General features: G+C 37.2%; 1 pseudogene; it reads left to right on the plus strand.

Annotated features, from left to right (window-relative positions):
- The window catches only part of LOC149250411 (FT-interacting protein 3-like), a 28,650-nt pseudogene extending 13,118 nt beyond the window's left edge, over positions 1–15,532 (plus strand).
- Positions 15,533–25,865: the final 10,333 nt, after the last annotated feature.

The raw sequence follows: 25,865 nt of genomic DNA on the forward strand, positions 1-25,865 counted from the left end.
GTTTACCAATTTTTTTAAAGGGATCATACATGATCACAATAAAATACTTCTCATTCTAAGAAAAATGTTACAAGGAAAAGAAGAAGTATTCAAAGTTTTTACACACACACATAAATGTGTGTGTGTGCGCATGTCTTCCCATGCATGCGTGTGTTTGTGTATGAGATAAGAATGATTATTTGGAACAAGACCAATCACTAGCATGAAACTGCTCATAGTTAGTATATAAATTGGGGGTGTTGATTATTATTTGTTAGAACAATTATTGTCCAGTGAAGATTAGTGATAGCATATGCATCTGTGGCTACATGACCCCTAAAACCTTATGGAGGTTGGTTCAACATTGATATGGGCCTTACACTATACTGTATTTTTGGATCTCATATGCTCCTCTCTGATCATGGAAAATAGTGGGTCCAACTCATAGAACATGAGTTGGTGGATAATATGGAGGACTCCATGGAAAGGGTCTAGATCTCAATGGACCCATAATCGAAACCCACTATGATGATGTCCCCCACTTTTATTCCACATACACTATCAAATAAAGGGATGCCATCACCATTCATAGTGGACTTCTCAAATCATGCGGTGGGTGTTGGTTCTAAAATGTGGATGCAAATTAGAGTTTCATTTACTATCAATCTGGGTAAGTAAACCTCGAGGATCATCCAATATATATGGACTTAGAGACAAACTAAACTAAGCTAGTTGAAGAAATATTAAAGCTCCCTTATAGGAGACTGTTCATTAATATTTCTAATAAACTATTTAAACTAATGAAATTAAAGCTCTTAAACATAATTCTGATTGATTGCATGAAATATTAAAGCTTTCTTACAAGAGACTATTTGTTTATATCTCAAGCATATAAATCAGAAACTTAAACTAATGAAATCAAACATTAAATAACAAATCAGATTCATTGAAGGAAACGTTAATACTTTCTTACGAAAGTTCATTCGTTAATATTTCAAACATATGAACCTAATAATTTAATCTAATGAAATTCACAAGCAAACATAAAATAAAAGCCTACCAAAATAAAAGTGTACTTGCTAGGCAATGGGGATCCTTCCAGGGATTCACAAGCACACCAAAAGAGAAGTCAAATGTAGAGGATCAAAGAAGCTCCATTTTATTCATCATCAATTGCAAATTGCAATTAAAACCATTACAATGATTCTCCAAATCTAACTTCTCATTACCAACCTATAAGATACTAAGATTACAAATGAAGGACTAGGTTCTAAAATTCTAAAAATGAAGATTACAAATGAAGGAGATAACACACCTATTTATACAAAAGCTATGATAACAAACTCATAAATGTAGACCCACTATTCCCTCCTTTGATCCACATGTTAGGATATTCCGACACATAGGATATAGTTAAGTTCAACTTGGTCTAGTATAGAGTTAGGTTAGAGTTAGGTAAAGTGTGTTTCTTTACCGTTGTACATTTTGTAACTTACAATCCGACGGTCACGATATGTAGTGATCCGACGGTTCACTCTCACCTCGGTATTACCGACACTTGATCCGTGGCTTGACACCCGATTGGTCCATGAGTTCTATTTAAAGCGCATGGAGGGTCATTGTTCGGGTAATCCGTGCATGAGAGAAGCTTATGTAAATTTTCATTCTTTGATTAATAAATTGCCTGTAGTACCCACGTTGGGACAGGCCGTGGACTGTTTCCCTCCTTGCACTCTGAGGGTTTTAACCACGTCAAAAATACTGGTGTATTGATTTGAGATCTGGTTGTGAGCGGTGTCCTTTTGGTATTCTTTCTGTGGAACTTACCCTGTAAATTCCTACATGGTATCAGAGCTATTTGAGGGCCGCGTCCGTTGGTGATCCAAATCTGATGCCGGTAGAACTGCATGCGGCTGTCGTTTCCTAGATCTGTTGTTTCTGACTGCTTTCAGGCCGAGAGGACTGCTCTGTTGCGTTCGGAGCATCTGTTCCAGTGAGGAACCCCTTTCGTTTCACGCGAAAAGGTTTCTGGTAGCCCTAGCTGCGTCATTTTTCAGATCGGGAGGTATACAGTGTTTCTTTTGCAGTTTACTGTTATTTTCTCTCTGCTTATTTCGGTCTCAGTTTATTTAGCCTTTTTTTTTAACCGGATCTATACCTTTCATTTCTGCGTATGCTCTTTGCCCTGCGACTCTGTGCGATCTGGGCAAATCAGAAACAGAAAGGAAGGATTTTTCTCATGCGTATGCTCTTTTCCCTACACCTTAGTGTGATCTCGGAAAATCAGAAACATTGAGAAAAATATTTAGTTTTTCGGCTAAAGCTAACTTTGAGATTTTTTTTTTAAATTTCTAGTTTTTTGGCTAAAGCTAACTTCGAGCCGCAAGGTTCGTTTTTCTTTGCATATTCGTGTTGGGTTTTGTGTTTTGTGTTTTGTAGGGAAAAAGAGCTTTCTCAAGGCAAGCACGCAAAGCTATTTTAAGAGAGCAGAGGTCTTGGGTTCAAGTCTCCATTTTGTGGGGGCGGATTTTTTCATTCCCGCACATTCGCGCACTTTGCCGGCAACGTCAACAATTTTTTTTCAAAAAGCCATAACTTCTTCATCCGGAAGCCTTTTTCAGAGCCGTTTTTTTTAAAACCGCCTATTTTTTCGAGATCTATCCGTTGGAACACTTACTTTCAGCATCTTCAGCTTCAGTTTTTTTTAAATGGAAAGTCCATGCCAAGTCATTCTTGACAGCACTAACTACTTCCAATGGGTAGAATACATGGAAGATTTACTTAGAAGTAAAGGTCTCTTCAGAATAGCCACAAACCAAGAGAAGAAACCAAAAGATGAAGACAAGGCGGCAAAATGGGAAAATAGACAAGATCAAGCACGTGGTTTGATAGGGATGTCTATTTCTCCTGATCTTAGATTCCACATTGCAGGACTTGAGACTCCTCATGAAGCATTAGAAAAACTTGCTAAAGTTTTTGGGATTAAAAATGAAATTAGAGCCCATCAACTTGAAAATGAGCTGCTTACTTTGGATCCTAATAATTTTTCTTGCATTGAAGATTTCTTGTCCAAATTCAAGACCCTTAGATATCTCTTGGAAGGTGTTAAAGTTAAGAAAGAAGATGGTAACCTTATTTATTCCATCCTTACTAAGTTGGGACCAGCCTACTCTGTATTTGTTTCCACTTTCCATTCTACAAGGGAAGCTTTCATTTGTCAAGGACAAGACTACAAGGCCCCTTCCTTTGACTCCTTTTGTGATTCCTTAATAAGAGAACAAGAAAAACTCTTACACCTTGGTCTTCTTAATCTTGGAAACTCTTCCACGAAAGCGTTAGCCGCCCAGCAGCAACCAAATTCAAAGAATCCTAAGAAGTCATATCCTCAAAAGAATGGTCCTAAACCATCTCAGCCTCAAAATGAAAGATCATTTCAGCAAAATGATAAGACCAATAAAAACAAATGGAAGAAGACTGATAGACATTGTAACTTTTGTAATCGAGATGGCCACTTAGAATCTAAATGCTTTAAGAAGATGGAAGCCTTGGAAGCCGCAATGAAGAAACATAACATCCATGTGGAGCCTACTTCAACTTCAACTTCCGAAATGGCACTTTCTGCATCTCATTTTCAATCATCTCAGTCTGGTTATGCATTAAATGTATCTTCTTCTTCTTCTCATTCTCATGAGTGGCTCATTGATTCTGGAGCCTCTTGTCACATGGCCAAAAACCAAGCCATGTTTTCTTCTTTAAATGATTGTAACACCAAAAATATATATATTGGTGATGATAGATCTCTTAATGTTGTAGGGACTGGAACTGTTCATCTAGACAATGGTCAGTTTAATGATGTATTATGTGTTCCAACCTTATCCTGCAACCTTCTATCTGTCTATCAGATAACTCACTCAGGTGAAGGTAAAATTGTTGAATTTTCACCTCATGATGTTGTAATCAAGGATCTAAAAGATCCTAAATAGATTCTAGCTACTGGTCTTGCTGATGATTCCAAAAGGTTGTATAAGTTTCACAACTTTGGGTCATCCAATCTTCCCTCAGTATTTGTTGCTCATAATGATGAAGTGAGCAAACTTTGGCATGAGCGATTTGGTCACTTAAACTATCGCTCCCTTCAGCATCTATGTAAAGAAAATATGGTGACAGGTCTTCCTATGGTATCTTGCAGAGATGGTGTTTGTTCCGGATGTGTACTCGGAAAACATCATCGGGACAGTTTTGACAAACGTGCCTCTTGGCACGCCTCAGCCCCTTTACAGCTTGTGCACAGTGATTTATGTGGTCCTCTTCCTGTTGCTTCATTCTCTGGCTGCAAGTACTTCTTAAATTTCATTGATGATTTCTCCAGACGCACTTGGGTATACTTCTTAAAACTCAAGAGCGAAGTATTTAACACTTTTTTGGCCTTCAAATCCTTTGTTGAAAAACAATCTAAACATCAAATTCTTAAGCTAAGAACTGATAATGGTGGAGAATATGTTAAAAACACATTCATCAACTTTTGCACCGAAAATGGAATTCAAATGCAACATACTGTTCCATACACTCCACAACAAAATGGTGTAGCTGAAAGGAAAAATCGCACCTTAAAGGAAATGGCTAATTGTATGCTGCAATCTAAAGGACTCAGTCTTAGTTTTTGGGCCGAAGCAATTAATTGTGCAAATTATATAATCAATCGCACTCCTACTAAGGTTCTAGAGAATATCACTCCAGAAGAAGCTTGGAGTTCCATTAAACCAGATGTAAGTCACTTTCGTGTGTTTGGAAGTGAAGCATGGGCCCATATTCCAGATGAAAAGCATAAAGCTTTAGAACCTAAGAGTGAGAAATGTACTTTTGTTGGATATTCTGAAGATGTAAAAGGTTATAGACTTATTCCATTTAAGTCCAAAAATGTTATCATTAGAAGAGATGTAAAATTTGATGAAAATAAATCGGCCTGCGAGCCTAGTCCGGCGGATGTGCCACCTCTTCCTATCTCTTCTACTTTTGAAAACCTTTCTTCTTCAGATGATGAAAGCGAGGATGATAATCCTCCCCCACCTTCTCAGGATCCTCAACTTCCAAGATGGGTCCGTGCTACTCGGGATGCAGCAGGTGATCTTGCCGGTGATCCTACAGATCAGCGACGTACACGTTCTCAGTTTGAAAGAGCCTCTTCTTTACTGGCTCAAGCTCCAGTAAATCATGATCCTGACACTTTTGCAGAAGCTTCAGGCCATCCACATTGGGAAGCAGCTATGAATGAAGAATATCATTCATTAATGACAAATGATACATGGGATCTTGTTCCTCTACCAAAGGGACGCAAACTTGTTAGATGTAAATGGGTTTACAGAACCAAGTATGGACCAGATGGGAAAGTTGATAAACATAAAGCTCGTCTCGTTGCTAAGGGCTTTTCACAGGTTGAAGGCATTGACTACACTGAAACCTTCTCCCCTGTTGCCAAAATGAACTCTATCCGCCTTGTTCTTTCCCTTGCTGCCTCTTTAAAATGGGAAGTCCATCAGATGGATGTTAAATCTGCCTTCTTGCATGGGGACTTGCAGGAAGAAATCTATATGGAACAACCCATTGGCTTCATACAAACAGACTCCAGCCTTGTTTGTCAACTTAAGAAATCCCTTTATGGCCTCAAGCAAGCTCCTCGGGCTTGGTATGCCAAAATGGATAGCTTTCTTTTAGAATCTGGCTTTTCTAGGTGTCATTCTGACAATACTGTCTACACCAAGAAAGTGGGCAACTCTCTTATCATCCTTGTTCTTTATGTTGATGATCTTATTCTTACTGGTAGTGATCCCAACCTTATAAACCATGTGAAGTCCAGCCTTAAAAAGAAATTTGAAATGACAGACTTAGGACATTTACACTATTTTCTCGGTCTTCAAGTCTTGCAATCCCAAGAGGGTATTTTCCTTTCCCAGTCCAAGTATGCTTGTGATATTCTTCGTCATTTTCACATGGAAGACTGTAAGCCAGCCCCTTCTCCCTTTCAGTCTGGAGTCAAACTTTCAGTCTCTTGTACTTCTCCTGAAGTTGATGCTACCTTATACCGTCAACTTGTCGGAAAACTCTTGTATTTAACCCATACTCGTCCTGATCTTTCCTTTGTTGTTGGCCTTGTTGCTCGTTTTATGCAAAACCCCCGTGAAAGTCATTGGAAAGCAGCTAAAAGAATACTTCATTATGTTCGAGGTACAGTACAGTTTGGGATTCATTACAGTGCCAAAGCAGCTCCTCTGTTAGTTGGTTTCACTGATTCTGATTGGGCTGGTGACCCTGATGATCGGAAGTCTACTGCCGGTTATGTCTTCACTCTTGGTTCAGGACCTATTACATGGGCTTGTAAGAAACAGGCTGCCATTTCTCTTTCGTCAGCAGAAGCAGAGTATCGTGGTGCCGTGGAAGCTAGTAAGGAAGCCTTGTGGCTTCGTCAGATCCTATCAGAGTTTGGCTTTGAGCAGCAGCATCCAACCACACTTTGGTGTGATAATCAAAGTGCCATTCAGCTATGCAAAGATCCAGTCCAGCATCAGCGCAGCAAACACATTGAACTACACATGCACTTCATCAGAAAGCTCATTCATGACCATGTTCTTGAAGTGCAATATTGTCCAACAGATGATCAGGTTGCAGACATCTTCACAAAGGCTCTCACAGAGGCGAAGTTCACTAAACTTCGATATATGCTTGGAGTTCAGGAAGTTGTCACTAAGGGGGGATAGGCTCTAGTGCCTCCTTCCTTCTCCTATTGTGTCATATTTGTAAATCCTTCAATCCTATCCCAAGTTGTTCTTAAGGGGGGATGTTAGGATATTCCGACACATAGGATATAGTTAAGTTCAACTTGGTCTAGTATAGAGTTAGGTTAGAGTTAGGTAAAGTGTGTTTCTTTACCGTTGTACATTTTGTAACTTACAATCCGACGGTCACGATATGTAGTGATCCGACGGTTCACTCTCACCTCGGTATTACCGACACTTGATCCGTGGCTTGACACCCGATTGGTCCATGAGTTCTATTTAAAGCGCATGGAGGGTCATTGTTCGGGTAATCCGTGCATGAGAGAAGCTTATGTAAATTTTCATTCTTTGATTAATAAATTGCCTGTAGTACCCACGTTGGGACAGGCCGTGGACTGTTTCCCTCCTTGCACTCTGAGGGTTTTAACCACGTCAAAAATACTAGTGTATTGATTTGAGATCTGGTTGTGAGCGGTGTCCTTTTGGTATTCTTTCTGTGGAACTTACCCTGTAAATTCCTACACCACATATTTCTCAACCAATGGTGACACATAACCCTATCCTCCATGATCTCCATGATCTCCATGATCTTCTCCATGAGGTCCATGATCTCCTCAAATTCGAATTTGAACATAGAGTGCCACATACAGATGCCTTGGAAGCTTCCTTTGTACCTACACATGTCAAACTTCTCATTCCAATTGTTAGTATAAGTATATGGATATTATTTTCTAAAGTTTAACCACAAATTACTTAAAAATACTAAGAATTAATAATGTTTTGGAAAACACAGTGGTAACCCATTTAATGATGAAAGTGAAGCTGATGTGGTGACATGGTGGTGGAATAGAGGTGAGAAAATGTGTGAATGGAGTGAAAGTGGATTTATTTTAAGGTAATTCTTAGGACCAACATACCCCCAAACTGAAGGTATTGCATGTCCTCATGCAATCTATTACATTACTTTTGATACTTGAGCTTTTTGGCTTAAGCTTTGCATGATATCATTTACTAACGCTTGGAAAGTGTGTTTGTTGAATTACAACTTGGTTGGTTCTTGTGTTTCAGCCATATTATGTTTGTTGCATTCAATGTATGGTCTTTACATGATAATGTGATTTTTGTTGCAAAGTATTTTTGTTGGAATGCTTCATGGTTGGTTCTTGTGTGACAACCATGATTGTGTTGGCATCCAATTAGCTTTTAAGTACTTTTTACAAAGCCGTTATATGCTCATGATGATGTAATAGTAAATATACTTTGAAAATATGTAGGGTTTAGAATGTGATATATGAATATGGAAAAATATGAATATGACAAAGTATGAATGTAAATGTATTCCCCCCCAAACTAATGGTTTTGGCAATTTTATGAAATCAGGAAAGGAAGTTTTTCCAAAAATTATCATTCTAGCTTTCAAGGAATTAAATGGTTAAAAGTTAGAAAATAGCATACCTCAACTTACCCTTTCAAAAATGGATGAGAGTTGTGCATGCGTGGCTAAAAAATGCTAATCATAGTCTTCTTTACTTGGTTGTGAAAATGGTAGATGAAGTCGAAAAAGTGAATCTTTTATTGTTGTTGCATCTACTGCTAACTCTGTTGCTGGATCTTTTGTTGAATGTTCGGAATCTGCTTCTGAATGCGGATGAAAATGTATAAGGCTTGGAAGGTATACAAAATTTAGAATTTACACTTTTCCCCCAGCCTTATTTATTGACTTGTCCTCAAGTCATTTACATCAAAAACTGAAAAGTAATTAAATTAAATATGCTTCCTCTGCTACAAAATGCTTGGTCTTCAAGTCTTCAACGCTCTTTGGCACAATCCTTGTCATGTGAATAAATGTTTTGGTGTCAAACATAACAAGAAATTTTTAACTTAGTGGCCATTGATGGATGCCACTAGTCACCATGAGATCTCCCATCTTTGATGTCGGTAAGAGTCAAGATGCCCCGAACACATCTTTCTAAGTATGAATGAATTTGTTGTTGTCGAATACTTGGAAGATCCTGAACAAGGGACATTGATGTATTCCATTGTTTATCGGCATGATATCTTGCCCTTAAGGCATGCAAGCTTCAAGGTGTTTTTAGAAAAATATTTAGACTCAAGGACTATTGACTCAATGGTGTATGGAAGCAAGGTGTTCTTTGCAAGGGTAGGAAAAAGGAAATTGACAATGAATATGTAAAGTGGAACGAAAAACTAGTAAATGAGCTTTGTTGTTTTTATTGGTGGGTTAGGATTGAAGAAAATGTAATCAAGTGTATGTGGAGAATGCGAAATGGATAATGACTCTTGCTAGGAAAAAGTGAATTACGGCATGCAAAATCTCAAAAATAGCAAATTTGCTTCTTAATTCTGGAATTTCTGCTAGAATAGTTGAGTTTGACCTATGTTGACCAAACACCTATAGAGGTCAAATTCAAGTGTGGATAGGTATTTCACCATCCTTGTACATTTAGGAAAAACCCCCAAGTCTTCGAATTTTCTTATCTGTCATGTAACATATCAAACCATTAAACCCTTACAGGAAGTTACAAGAACTTATAAGTTTCTGGAAATTTCGTTCTTATGATCATGGTCTTGTTCTTTAGAATTTTTCATGAAACTAGTCTTTTGAAGACCAATTGTCGTCACAATTTAACCTCCTTAATGATTAGTTGATCATCTGAAACATGCTAAAAATTTTGGCATAAAGAACATAGGTTTGTTCAAGAAGAGATGGCCATTCCCTTTCTGATTCTTACGCAAAAATTGTATGCCAAAATTAAACAAATTAAGGAATATCAAAAGCATAATTTTAGTCGAGTTCATGATGTTAATAACAATCTATTTTTAATAAAAATAACCATGAAATGCAAATCAACTCCCTATTTGTGTTCGATGACTCATGGGATGTGCATGTAAATGCTTGGCATTATAGATTTGTTGTGTCCTGCAGATTAATACGTTACATAAAAGCATACAACATGATGAAGTTTTAATTTTATTGCCAAATCAAGATAATATAACTCAAAGTTTGATAAATCAATCTTCCAAATTCGCTTCCAAAGTCTGCCAATGTGTTGTGTCGAGAGCTCTTGATGTCAAAACAATACCTGCTAAGGCACAATCTTCACATCCACAAAGAATGATCAGGATAACTAAAATGTTAATGAAATGGATATTTTATTCTCACAATCCCACAACTTAGCATTTCCATATTTATTTTCAATGGCATAATTATCTTTCCCACTATTAATGTTTTTTTTTGTTCGAAATTGAATGGTAATTTAAATCAATACCTAAATACTGGTAAAAATGCACATTTTCAATATACTAGATCATCATCATATAAAAGAATAAGCACGATGAATCCTACCATATTAATATCTTAAATATATATAATAACAAAACTGAAAAATTTGGATGAACGATGGAGGTATCGCACTGCAATAGGGCTAGGGTTCCTGGAGACCTCCGTCTTACTACAGCCTTATGTTTCTCAAGGCGGGGACCAAATGGAGACCTCTTTTTTTTTCTTGCACACAGGCCCATCCTACGATTTTGTATGTGTTATCACTTAAGAATTCTAATGCCAAAATTTCTCACATTAGTTTGATGGTAAAGGTCGGTGCTATTCTAAGTTTGATTTTTGTTTCCCTTAGAGTCTGAGTCTTAGGAGTCTTGAGTCAACTATGCATTCTCATTCATCACCGATCATTCTCATTCATCACTGGTCTCATAGCCATGTGTCAATTTTGTTCAAAAGTTACTATGTGCCACAAAGCCCTTTAGGTGATTTCGTAGCGCATGTAGTCATTTTGAAGCATTTTTGCAGCACATAAATCCTTTTAGCAGTTTCGCAGCACAACATGTCTTAGGTGATTTCGTAGTGCATAATTCAAAACTTACACTGACTGCGCTATGAAATCGGATATTCGTGCAATCCGCAACGAATCTTTCCTAACTGTCAAATCTGTCAAGTTCAGTTATGGTTGCATCATTCATTGTCAGCATATACAGTCCACATATCATGTCCAACCGCTTATCTCCATCATTACAGCCGCTAGGTACATTGGTACACACGGATTGCAAGTTCCAAGAGAGGCCAGGTATTCACAGTCTTAATGATGATTGTATTCGTTGCATGAGGAACAAAACTACAAGTTTTCAATTTGAATCCATAGTTATCAAGCGAGGCAGAAATTGAAGTTTAAGCAGCGCTAGCATTTCAAATCTCCATTACACTGAACCTTCATGGAGGGATCGGCAGAAAGAAAAGACCACAGATCAGGCAGGTGCTTAAGAAATGAAACTGAAGGTGTAGACATTATCTTGAAACACATTGAAGAATCTCCACTAGTTCAAGCAGATTTGATAGAGTCAGGAAAAGACAAGGCTAAGAGAGTCAAAGCCTCAAAAAAACTCAAGTTTGATGATCAGGTTGATCAATTTGTCTTTAAGCCCAGGAGACCCATAATGAGGATGTTTAAACAAATACAGGAGGTACTGCCAAGAGCAGATGAAACAGGGGAGGTGACACAGCCTCATGAAAGAAAGGATAAAGGCAAAGCAGTTACCATTCAAGAAGAAGATAGTGTGGAAGACTTGAAAAGGAGATTGGAATTGGCCAACTTTGAAATTGCTAGACTGAAGAAAGCTGCCAGGAAATTTGCAATCAAGGAGGCTTATTTTAACCAAATGCAAGCTCGGTGGGAGGACAAAACATTTCAAATACCAGAGGTGGTTGATTTTAATGTTCAATTCTATAGCTGGACTGTCCCTACGATAAAGGAAGCACAATTTATCAGAAAGGTCAATACAAACCTGAGATCTGGGATCAAAGTCATGAAGAAACAAATTGAAGACTTAAAGATACAGTTAAGCCAGCAGAAAGAATTTCCTTAAGGCAGTCACACATCAAGTAAGGTTTTGTTTCAAATTTTGATGGTTTTCCTTGTTATAATCCTTCTTGAAGAATCATACCTTTCCATTCAGTTTTAAAAAGCTTTGGAGCAATTGAAATGGATGTTTAAATATCAAGAGGCTCAAAATGGAAAAAATTTGGTTGAAACTGTGTTTTTTGGAATTACACAGCAGTTTCGTAGCGCGCTACGAAACTGCTGAAGCTACATAATCTAAACTCAGTCAACTGATTTTGAAATACAAAAGGAAGTTTTTTGAAAAGGGAATATCTTCAAGGGATCATCTAAAGATATCAACTTTCAACAAGGTCAAGGCAGGTGGAGGAAACATATATTCGAATCCAACTCTAAACTTTTTGTCATAAAGTGATCACATTTACTACAGTCCAAGATATGTCAGACAGCTTAGAGGAGCTTTTGTCTTCACACATGGAAGAGGTTGACAGCACATCAAGGACATGGCATTCTGATATATTTTTTATAATCAAATATGAAGGGCATGGTTCATTGGATTCGAACATCTTTGAGGAAAACCAAAGACCGATAAACAAGGGTAGTTTCATATTTTTCAGGGGCAATGGAGAAGATGTGACATTGAAGACCAGTATGGAGCTTTGAACATCCACCACAGCCAAACTAAAAAAGACCACTTGTAAAAGGATGAGAATGATTGTAATTAAGGCTATTATTAGCATAATATGGAGTTAGACTCCTATTTGATTTAGATCTCTAGAAAGTCTAGTAGCAGTTTGTTACATTTAATGGGCAGTTAAAATTTGAATAGGTGTCATTAGAAGTAGATTTCGAGTTCCCCTCATGCTTGAGGAGGAATCTCAGTTAGGTAGAAGAGCTCTATATATAGGAGAAAGAGCAATGTAAAGAGGGTTGGAAATTTATGAAAAAAAAGCTCTGATATTTGGCTTATGTAAAGACTCTGTTTTTTTTTGGTAATACAGTACTGGCTTATGCTTCTCAAGAATCATAGAGAGTTCAATGTATGAGTTTATTTTGTTGTCTTTTCATGTTATCTACAGTGTTATGAGTATTTGATTACTTAGAAATCGCTTACAGTGTTCTAATTTCCTTCATATACTCATAAATTGCCTTCTATGTGTTTGGTGTGTTCTACATCTATTGAAATCTGAATCCCTTGACTTTTATGCAAAGCCAACCCTACTGCTAATACTGAATCATATATGACTCCATAAGCCCAATGGATACTTGTTAGTTGTGTTTCCACCATTTTCATTTTTCTTTTTTTCACAAGAGTTAGTCATCTTAATCATAATCAAAAACCTGTAACCCTTTGAGAGAGCCCTCTCAGGCTAAGGAGGCTAAGCCTTAGCTAAAAGATAGGTTTGAAATAGTTACTTGAAGTCTTCCTGGTCTGCAGCCTTCCATGTCCTGATTTTGAGATAACAGTATGCATTTGATATGTGAGGGTAATCCAATAATCTTTTTCTTGTTAAAATTTTTCGTCTCGTGGCTCCTTTTGAGAATGCAGAGAATAATCTACGCATCAGAAAGTAGGGTGATTCTTGGCTCTATGATATGGCCAGTATGTTGGAGCGCATTTCTGGAATGGTACCAGATTCAAAGAAAATTGGCGGAGTTATGGTCGTAATAAAATCACAATTTAATCGAACAACTTGTGTATCACCTACACAAGATTAAATGCCACCGACACAAGATTAAATACCAAATTACTAGATAGATGAATAAAACGTTTATCTCACTGACTTATATAATTACACCGTAAGGCGTTTCCCTCTGAGATGAACTCCCCCAGATGCCTTTCTGTCTTAATGGTAGTCGTCGGATCTTTTGTTAGACGATTGAAATAAAATCAGCCGTCCAATTTAATAAGAAATATTTTAAAACATTAAGAAAACCGTTATCGAACCCGTCCTGACGCGTGGATATCAACGTTTGATGTAGAGGAGGGCGGGGATGTTGACGGAGGCGGGGACCTGCAGAGAAGCGTTAGTGCAGAGTTTTGTTAAGGAATATTACTCTGAACGCGGCACCATTCGAGCATCATTTGATTCTCACGGTCGAGAATCGTTTGGGGATATCTGAGGATGAAATTCTTGGGAGAGTAACGATTCCTGTGAATAACATAGACAAACGACTGGATGATAAGCCTGTGAATCCTCGATGGTTCAGACTTGACAACCCTGCTGTTGCTCCGGGGGAGGGAAAGTCGAAGAAGAAAGAAATGGAGTCCGCCAGTAGAATTTATCTGAGATTGTCTTTAGATGGGGGCTATCATGTGCTGGGCGAGCCTATTCACTACAGTGGCGATGTGAGGCCGACCGACGAGCGTCTCTGGAAGCCTAACATTGGTATTTTGCAGGTTGAGATCTTGCGCGCTCAGAACTTGCTTCCTACGAAGTGCAAAGATGGACGACACAGAATGGATGCTCACTGCGTTGCAAAATATGGACAGAAATGGGTTCGTACCAGGACTATGATTGATACCTTGAGTCCAAAATGGAATGTGCAATATACCTGGGAAGTTTATGATCCCTGTACAGTAATCACTGTTTGTGTTTTTGACGATTGCCATCTTCAAGGAGACGAAAAGTCTTCAGCATCCGTGAAAGATGCCGGGATCGGTAAGGTTCGAATCCGCCTTTCGACTCTCGAAACAGATCGCGTATACACGCATGCCTATCCTCTGTTGAGGTTTAATCCCTCAGGAGTCCTGAAGGTGGGCGAGCTTCATCTGGCTTTTCGTTTCTCCTGTTCGTCTCTGATGAACATGATGCTGATTTATACACAGACATTGCTGCCGAAGATGCATTATCTTTGTCCCCTTTCTCTAAGGCAGTTTGACCATTTGACATACCAGGCAATGCGGATAGTGGCAATGCAGCTGAGCCGAGCCGAGCCTCCTCTGAGGAGAGAAGTGGTGGAGTATATCATGGATGTGGATTCACATATGTGGAGCATGCGCCGCAGTAAGGCGGAATTCTTCCGCATAATGAATATCCTGGCTCCTCTCACAGCGGTAGGGCGATCGTTTAACGATATATGCCTCTGGAAAAACCCTGCAACCACCGTCCTGGTGCACATCCTCTTCATCCTCTTCTTGATTCTCATCTGGTACCCAGAGCTAATTCTTCCTACCGTCTTCCTCTGCATGTTCCTGATTGGCTTATGGCAATTTCGTTTCCGTCCACGGCACTAACTCGATATGGACACAAGCCTCTTCCAGGCCGGACTGGTTCATCCTGACGAAATCGGTGAAGAATTCGACACATTCCCCACTAGCAAAGCCTCTAACGTTGTGAGAATGCGATACGATCGAATCCGGGAGTTTTCTGGGCGAATACAGACCATGGCGGGGGATATGGCTACTGAAGTAGAAAGGCTTCAAAATCTTCTGAGGTGGAGCGATCCACGAGCGACTACCATATTTGTCATATTTTGCTTGATAGCTGCCACAGTTCTCTATACCAGGCCCTTCCAAACTGCAGTGGTTTTTGTTCTGTATCTCCTGCGCCATCCGAGGTTCCGCAACGGGCTTCCTTCTGCTCCTCTCAATTTCTTCAGGAGATTGCCTGCTCGTACCGATAGTCTGTTGTAAAAATAGCTTGGTCTTTCATGTCTGCTGAAGCTAGACCTCTGTTCTTTTAATTTAGCTTTTGTTCTGCGAATATACTATTCTAGTTGTGTATGTTTCTTTAATTTACATTTCCATGTTATTTCTTAACCGATGTAATTGACGATCTATCTATGATTTTATAGCTGCAACAGTGCAGAATTACCAGCATTCCTGTTCCGAGACTATGTCATCAAGGCTTTTCTCCTTCAGCTAATCTAATGTATTGGCACTTCCTCATGTTGTGTAGTGGAGGAGCTTGTAAATTTTCTTATAATCTAATTTCCTTCTGGAACTGCTGGAGAGTTGATGCGCTGTATAGCCAACTGTACCATATTTTTCAACACAGAAAATGGATGCTATTTCAGCTGTGCTCTCTTTTCCCTACATTACAGCTCCAGCTTTGGATACTATATAGGAGCCACCCGTGCTTCTGCCATAGTCTCTTCAGAAGATAAACCAATATTATGTTTCTTAACTGGACTGACTGCATTAATAACAAGTTAATTTGGTGTGGGAACGTGGTTGAATCTGATCAATATCTGAAATTTTTGATCTTTTTTAGATTTGTGATCTAGAAGAAATGCTTATGCCACAAGATTAGTAACTCTTTATTTGGTTTTTAAGAGATTTAAATTTGTAACCACAGAGAAGATCCTTCCACCAGAGAGACCACCACAGGATTACCATAGTCTCGGTTTATTATCCAAAACTAAGAAGAAAGTGGAAGACCACCACAGGATTACCATAGTCTCTGTTTATTATCCAAAACTAAGAAGAAACAGTTGTAAATTAAGGTTCAAACAAAATAGTTCAATCATAAGAAGAAGCAGTTGTAACTTAAGGTTCAAACAAAATAGTTCAATCACTTCATTTCGACTAAAATAGTTCAATCACTTTATTCCAACTATGATGCTTAAAGCGAATTCAATCACTTTACTTCAACTAGGATGCTTACAGTGACATCTGTGAAGTGGTTTGTGGAATTATGCAATTGATGTGAGTTATTTCTCCATCTCCATATTCTGTATGGCTGTGCAACACCATTGTATTAACTATTTCAGCATGTAAATATTTTGCATCACTGTGCAACACATATGCAACAACTATGGAGAAAGCAGGTCAGACTCCCTAAACTTCCCTGAGTTACCGTTTTGCATTGAACGAAACAAATCTTCAACCTGTAAACAGTGCTAAACATACCCTAACCCTCCCAGTATCCAGTTCAATTCTAAAGTCCTCACCAAACAGGATTTCATAAAACCTCTTCTTTTAATGAATCAAAATTTTGTAAGAAGTATCACATGTGTTTAATTTGAGTGAATAAGAAAAATTTACTTTTGGAGTTTTGGTGTTTGGAATTGCTTTACAGTAGTCCCACTAATGTGCCCTCATTTTTTGCACAGTTTCTATTTCTATAAAATGACATGTTAATATTTTATGATAAAGTTTCTATTTATGTAAAGTGGCATGTTGGTATGTTATAATAAAAAAAAAAAGTAAAGATGTCTTAATTCTTGCTGAATTAAATGAGAAAGATAAAAATTCCAAATAATATGTCTCAATTCTGGTTAAGTTTGTAAAATTTAGTTAAGTTAAAAAGATAAAAACTCCAAATAACATGCCTCAAATCTTGTTAAGTCTATAAAATTAATTGATTGTTGATACTAGCTTAAAAATTAAGTTAATTCTTGTTAAGTCTGTAAAGTTTAGTTAAATTAAAAAAATAAAAACTCCAAATAACATGCCTCAAATCTTGTTAAGTCTATAAAATTGAGTGATTGTAAGAATGGTTGATACCAACTTAAAAATTAAGTTATAATGTCAAAATTAAGTTATAATGTCAACTAACTTGACCCAAATAAATTAAGCAGTAAAAAAACATTTAAAAACATTTCATCAATATAAAATTGTGCTAACTACATACACAAGAATTTCCCCCCAAACTCATTCCATGGATAATATGAAAAAGAATTTAATATTTCACAGCTTTTAAACTGTCACTTGTCATGTAATTCCTATGGCTTTTACGCCATCCCTTGTCCCATACTCCACTTTTTTAAGGCATCCCTGGTCACAAAACCCGCCCTTCACTGATGTAGCAATACCATGGACAAGTTAAAAAGCATGGATGAATGTGTATACCTAGAACCATCCACTAGAGAGTAACAGAGATGTGTTACCATCTAGTGTGGGGATGACACTCTCAACACCTTATCTATTTATTTTAGTAAAAGATACTAGCTTAAAAATTAAGTTAATTCTTGTTAAGTCTGTAAAGTTTAGTTAAATTAAAAAAATAAAAACTCCAAATAACATGCCTCAAATCTTGTTAAGTCTATAAAATTGAGTGATTGTAAGAATGGTTGATACCAACTTAAAAATTAAGTTATAATGTCAAAATTAAGTTATAATGTCAACTAACTTGACCCAAATAAATTAAGCAGTAAAAAAACATTTAAAAACATTTCATCAATATAAAATTGTGCTAACTACATACACAAGAATTTCCCCCCAAACTCATTCCATGGATAATATGAAAAAGAATTTAATATTTCACAGCTTTTAAACTGTAACTTGTCATGTAATTCCTATGGCTTTTACGCCATCCCTTGTCCCATACTCCACTTTTTTAAGGCATCCCTGGTCACAAAACCCGCCCTTCATTGATGTAGCAATACCATGGACAAGTTAAAAAGCATGGATGAATGTGTATACCTAGAACCATCCACTAGAGAGTAACAGAGATGTGTTACCATCTAGTGTGGGGATGACACTCTCAACACCTTATCTATTTATTTTAGTAAAAAGATTCTATGTAAATTTTATTTCCCTTATAAAATATAAATTTTGATAAAATACATTGGGGGTTCATTCGAGGAAATTTTATTTTTTAGTTAAATTTCAAATCATATAATTTATAACTTAAAAAGGGTGCAAGAGAGGGATTCCAAAGTTTTATTTTATGAAGAATATCATTGTTCATTTAACTTTTTGTTTCAACGAGTTTTATTTTAGAATAAAGTTTTATTTTTATATTTGATATTAAAATTTAAATATATGAAAAAATTAATATTAAAAATTAAAATTTTTTAAGAAAAAACAATTTCTTTATATGGATTGGTTATGATGATGATAATGAATGGTAATGATGAAATGTATATAATTTGATAAACTTATTTATAAATATATATTGTATAGAGATTTGCTTTTTAAAAGATTTATAGGTGAATCTTTCATGCCTTTGCAGTCAATAAAAGGATAATTGTTGTCATCAAGCTTTTTACTCCCTAGGGGACGTGTTATCGCTGCTGCCGGGGTTCTATGCCTTGTTATTTCATTTTACATATTTCATGCACTAAACTACTTGTCGATCCGATGTAAGAGATGAGAATGTAGTCAATATCGCCACTTAAAATGCATGCAATCACATGCCCACCTCAGCTTTCGATCCACTAGAAGAGATGTCAATGTTATCAATATCGCCACTTGAAGTGCCCCACAACCACATGTCCACCTTAGCTGCATACTCGGGAGTCCCTTTAGGAACAACAACGACAATGCAAGTGAGAAGCTCTTCATCAACATGAGCCATAACGAAGATGAAAAAAACTTGGGATGTTCTGGGGAAGGGTTCGATAGTTCTAGGCTTGTCTTCGTCAATACATTGTCTAGTGGTAAATGAACTATGCTCACGGATAGATATAAGGTAACCATTTGAAAATATTTTTAAAGTTTAGATATGTGTGTTTCCCAATAAAATGAAACAATTGTCCAACAATGGTTATATCTTGCCCCTTTATATATTTGAAAGTGTTATGACTTATGCATGAAGTTTTATGTTAACGTGAGTTTTGGACCATCGTTTTTTTTAAACCCAAGGTACTTTACAAAACATATAAGGGTTGTTCTTTGTATTTGTGGCTGGGAGACTTCATTAAAGATGATATTACTAATGCAAAACTATTTTGCTTTCATAAATGAGTATGATATCTGAGTTTTCACTTGTCATTTTCTTTTGTGATGAAGTTTGTGATATTTGAGTTTTCACTTGTCATTTTGTTTTGCGTTGAAGTTTGAATGTTGTATTCACCATTGATTATGATATTTACATTTTTACTTTTTATTTATTTTTAACTGAAGTTTGTTGGAATAATTTAATTTATATATTTTTGTAAGAGAAGTTAGTATTTCAACATGTTAATGGGCATGTTAGTTCATATTTGGTTTCTTGTTAGTTGACATTTGGTTGCATATTTGTTAGGTGTATCTTTGCACCTTATAGGGGAAATTGCCAGTATAGACTTTTAGTGAGTTATCTTGTATCATTTTTTTAATACTTTTTAGGTATGCTAAATGGTTTTATTAATCAGGTAATTAGAGTAATTTATAACTTTGTTGGTCTCATATGACATGGAATTAAATTAGTTGAATGATACCATTCAACTTACTATAGCTATGTTGCACTTCCTTTGGGATAACAAGGACGAGGGGCCAATTTTTCGGTGTGGCTATAACACACCCACAAATTTTCCAAGGGACGACAAGTTGGGGACGATATATATATATATATATATATATATATATATATATATATCTGATTTTAAATTTTAAATTCACCATATGCATAAAGATTGTAACATACATCCTCTCACAACTACCCACTTTCATCGGCTTACTCGGGGTAAACATGAGATGAATGGCTACTATGATATGACTCAACCTCCTAGATGCCCTTAAGGAAATGCTTGTTGAGAATGCAACAAGATGATGGATCTTAGTGAAAAGAGTCGCCTTCACTACGTGGGCCCGCAGGCAAATTATGGCACAAGTTCTATTTTTGATCACAGTGTGGATGATCACAGTGTGGATGACCACAGTGTGGGTGATCACAGTGTGAGTGATCACAGTGTGGGTGATCACAGTGTGGGTGACCACAGTGTGGGTGACCACAGTGTGGGTGATCACAGTTTGAGTGATCAAAGTCTATTTTTAGACTGGCTGTCAAAAATAGAAAAGTCAAATATTATTGTCTCATAATAATATTTGGACTATAAACTTGATCTTATTCTCTTTGAGCACTTCAGGATGAGCTATGGATGTGGTACATACAGATCCCAGAGGGAAATATGTGGTTACCTATGGGATGACTAATATTTGCATGCAGGACTTCAGTTAGAACTCAAGTGAGTTGAGTTTAGTGGACTGGAGGTGTAGTTGATGGAGTTGTGTTCAGTTTAACTTTGTTAAACTAGTTGTATTTAGTCTAACTGATCAATAGACTAGAGATGAGTTGGGTGAATTAGTTATTAATTAATTCACAAGTTATTAACTCATAATGCAACTATAGAATACATCAGTTAACTCAATTGCATGTCAGTGCATGTTCAGTTCAGCAGGGACAGGTGTTAGAGGATCAGATTGCTATGAGTGTGACTATAGTTGTGCATGATGATTTGCACAATCAGAGGGATTTAGTATGACAATGAATTGGCCAATATCAAGAATTGTAGTTTGTGCTCACGTCCAACAGAGTGTGAGTGATTATTTGCAGGTCAAATACAAGTTTGGTAAGCCATTCTCATCAGTTCTTGAGCAGGTATTGAGCTGGAGAGGCAGGCAAGAAGTGGAATAGATTTGGAGATCAGATCTGAGTTGTATTGTGTGTAGCATGTGGAGATAGTACTGAGTACTTGTGAGGAGTATTGTACTATGTATTGTTACATGATTCAATCAATATAATATACAGATAATGTGGGGTTTTTAGCGAGATGCTTTCCCCCAGATACATACTGTGTTAATGAGTTTGACTGATGCTTCTATGTGTACCTGTGAATGTTTCTGCTTTTGTAAATTAATGATCAATGTAGAGGAGATTATGTATTATACATGTTCCGCTTATAATTGTATGATCAGGATAATCTCTGTGAATATGTGTTAAATTATTCAAAATTTCTACAACCTCACTATGATGCTAATTGCTCAATCCTTTGGTGATGGCTTCGATCCCTTAGCTTCTAGGCTCGCTCCATGCTTATGCCTTACATCTAAATACTTGCAAGAGAGATCAAAGGACAATACGAGATACCAGAGCATACATAATATATATCAAACATTAACTACTTGATAGATCAAGGAATATCAAGCTAAATGCATAAATATTTAGACATTGATGGAAAGTGAACATTAGATGTATATATTAATGAATAGAAAATGGGAAGCATACAACCATTGCCTTGATGTTGGAGACCTCCTTTTGGTGGATGTCCAAGTCCAAGCCAATACTCTTTAATCACTCCTTCTCCAAGTTAGATGGGCAACATTTAGGCATAATCTCATCATAGGAATGCAGGATATCAATGACCAACCATTTGGGAATGGAGGGGATTTGATTTATAGGAAGGGAGAGGGAGTTAGGGATCCAAAAAAGAGGGAGGAAGGTCCACATCTCAAGGGGAAGGCCCTTAAAGGTAAGCTAAGGAGCTCCAAATGAGAGAGCTCAACCATATCTCTACCCAACAACATCTAGCTCGTTGATTCTCAAAGTTTCCAGCATACGAAGATTCTCCTCCATTTTGAGAAAACCTGCCAGAAGAGGTTCAACACACGTTTTCATATCAAAACCCGTGTTGGCAGAGCTAGGTCAAAGAATTGAAACCTGCCATCAACACAGGCAAGCAGTGGAGCAAAGAGTGTTGGCCTTGAAATTTAGGGTTTCAGTCAACCTTCTCCATAATTGACTTGGGGCAGTTTTTCTTCCATTCTTCGGGGATGTTTCAGTATGTGTTTCATGATGAGTACACTACATAGTTGTCAATATTTTGGCATTTTGGGATGTGTAACAGGAAGTGAATAGGAGGTGTGACAAAATACTATGTAACAGATGCCCCCTAAAGCATGAAGAAAGCACAGGGAGTGATGGGTGAAATAATTTACAAGTCAAGGAAAGGACCAGAAAAACATCGTGAGGAGACCCACAATTCAAGCATATACATATACATATCTGACATCTATGACATAAACATGCCTAATGATACATGAATAGGCATCTAATAGTACATGAATCCACGGTATGGGTGCAACCATCCGAGTAAAAAGGATCATATATATGGACCCACGATATGGTCGCAGCCATCTGTATAATCACGTGTACAATCATGAATAACTCACAACTCCACACAACCTAGGTTTTATTAGATGGAACCTAGGGTCTTGAGGTTTGTCCCGATTCGATCAATGTATGAATTCTAGCATGCGAATAGATGTGTCGAAGTTGAACATGATAGAAAACCACCTGATTACTGGTCAATGATGTAAACCATTAACATGCACGAGAGAAAACACCAATAATGAAAATGGCTCTCAAGGTATAATAAGAAAAATCCAAAAGTGTAGATAATGAAGATGAATTCAAACACTTGTAGAATAATTCGATCAAAAGCTAATAATGTAAACCTATTTTTGAATGCGAAGAACTTGCCATTGAGGCATGCAAGCTCCAACGTATTAGAAGTGAGTTTCTAGATCATCTTCCTGGATAATGAGCTGAAGTCGACAGGAAGTGATCTGTGAAAGGAGGGCCATAATGTATCCCACATCATTGATATGAAACAAAGGATATAGTAAAGTAGGTAAGTTTGATTCAGGACTGTGGCAGAAAGGTAAGACAATGTATAGGTCGTAAAAACTATAGATAGGACTTCTCTTGAACATATCGATGACACGAATCTAGAGTTTGGCACCATTTGACTCAACATGGGATCAGAGGTCATGATGACGAGGTAGTATAATCAGATGATAGGAAAAATGGATTTCCCAAACCCAGGAAGGCAAGTGATGAAGTGAGGATATCCCAAACCTGACATGAGCAATAAATAAGTGTCATGTTCAAGAGCGACACGCTTCCTTTACACAAAATATAAGAGATGTTCACCTTCATTTTTCCTCCAGTATTTCTAGTGAGTACACCATTATTTTTTATCACAAGCTTGAAGGGGATAACATATCCTTGCCATATAAGTTCATCCTTCAGATGAATCCATCGTAGTAAGTTTAACGAGTCCTAGCAAGGAGAAACTCGATCTTGTCATGATGACAAGTCTTACGTTGTTTAAGTTTTACGAGTTTGACGTAGGTAAAACTCAACATTTTTTTCATGTTTAGAGAGTTTGAAAAAGAGGTGAAAAAGAAAACTCCAAAGGTCCCTTTTCATAAATTGTCTCTTGAATCCAAAAAGGTAGAAAATGATATCCAAAAGAACCTCTTAGCCATGTTCGAATAAGGTATTCCTTTTTCATACAATAGTCTATCTCAGTGCGGAAAAGGGTTAAACTTATACTGAGTAGACATCACTTCATTTACTTGAACAAGTTCGAAACGACAAGTACTCGATGATCTCTTCATGTTTCGAGAGTCAGAAAAGAGCTTAAAGATGACTCCAAGGGGTTCTTTTTTCGTTTATTTTTATGAGTCCGAAAAAGTGATAAAACAAAACTCATTGAATCGGTCATAATTAATCACTGTCACCATGTTACATGACTTATCGTTGCACAAGTGAAACACACATTACCAATTTCGAGGAAAAATATTAAAATATAAGTTGAATATGCCCTAATTTGGTAAAAATGTCATTTAAAAACTTATAAAATCTCAAAAAAGTAAATCATTTTCACCATTTTACCATTTTGTAAATCAGAGAGCATTTTTACCCTATTTTACCTCGATCTTCAAGTGAAGAGCACGATCAATCCCAGACACCATTCATTGAGCCGTTTACTGTAGGTAAGAGATCTATCGCTTCCCTTTAATTTGGTTGTATTTTTATGCATTTTCATCCATAGAATAGGTTGCATGTAGGGCTTAGAAAAAATTCATTTCAAGGGAGATTGACATGGGTTTTACCCATCGGACCTATGCTGTTCACCCTGCTACCAACTGTGGCAGCGCAGAAAAATATATAGACAATCGCACTGGCGCAAAGTTATGAATTTTTTGGAAAATCCTCCATGTTTAATGATTTATTTCTAGATTTGTTTCCATAGAAACTCATGAAATGTTGTTTGATGGATGTTTTATAGGTTAATCAACCAAAACTAGCAACCAAATGGAAAGAAGCAAGACACGGAGCCAAAGACCATCAAGCAACGCAGGACCCAAATTGCATTGCTTCCCTTCAAGACTATGGTTTACTAAAATTCTTCTGAATTCCTAGGATTAGGATCCAGGTAGAGTTATTACAACATTTTATTAGTTGGTGGGATGTGGATCACCAACTATTCATGATTGGGGACCAAGAACTCAAAATAAATGTTGTAGACATTTATTTCATTACTGGTTTTTCTAGAAAGGGACAACATATTCAGTTTTCTAGTTCTCGCACTAGAGGGAGAGCACGGATATGTTAATTGTGAGACACTGTCTAGGAACTTGAAAAACTAAAAGTGGGGAGATAGTTATAAAAACCATCACTAATCTCCCGCTACGAATAATCCTTCATACTATGGCCCAAATAGCTGGGGCTCAAGCATTGCATGAAGCAACAATGTATTATTTCCAAATGCCATTGATTGTCTAAGTCTCATAGTTTTCAATTGGTGTGAGGGTGTTTTGGTCAATATGAAGAGCCAATTTATGAAGTGCAAGTCAGGAGAGTTGAAACAATTCGGCTTCAGATACATCTTGGTGACATTCTTCTTGGAATGTGTGCCATTTTTTCAATATCAGTGGATAGAAGCGGATGCACCAATGCCCAAAGATCCATGGTTGATGAGGTGGGGTGAGTTGATGCCTCGACAGGGAGGTGGTCAGAGGATATCCTTTCCCCCAACATTTTTTGGATGGCTGCGAAAGTAGCTAATCATGACAGATGATTGGGAATACACTGACACAAATTTCTGAGGAGATCCCGATCTTCCACTTCCACCAAGTGCACAATGGACTGATTCAGGTAAAAACTAGTTTTTAAAGTTTTTGAAGCTTTTAATTTTTTTATATATGTGCTGAGATCTGATACTAGTGATTTTTGCAGATTTTGGACATGAGAGACCTCCAGGGGTTTCTACGATAGCTAGGTGAAACTAAGGGTGTAACTAAGGGTGTACCCATCGAAGAAATGATTTTTCAATGGAGAAAGCATTGGTTTTGGAAGAATATAGTTCCACCCGTGGATGAGGCGGCACAGACTTTGAAGCAACCACATCTGTGATTGATGTAAAGACTAATTTAGGTTCTGTGATTGATGTAAAGAGTAATTTAGTTTATGAGTTTGCTCCACTCTTTATTGTAACTTGCAAGTGTATGTGTATTTAAGTAGGATTTATCTCCACATATATAGAAGGGTATATGTACAATGTTTCCATACATGGATATATAATGAATCACATAGAAATTGTTTCCTCCGCACATGTAAAAAGCACTCCCATATATGTGTATGCACATATAAGTAGTTTCTCATGGATATGTAAAAAAACACTCATGCACTTCCACTCGTATATAGAGGTGTTTGACACATATATAGAAGCTTCATGTCGTTTCATATAAATGGATATGCAGAAAGTGATTTAATATAAGAATATATACAGAAGTCATACACAGAAA

This window comes from Pinus tabuliformis, chromosome 7 (genome assembly GCF_031772625.1).
Source record: "Pinus tabuliformis cultivar Carrire ecotype Pingquan chromosome 7, CPIR1, whole genome shotgun sequence".
Classification (NCBI taxonomy): Eukaryota; Viridiplantae; Streptophyta; class Pinopsida; order Pinales; family Pinaceae; genus Pinus; species Pinus tabuliformis.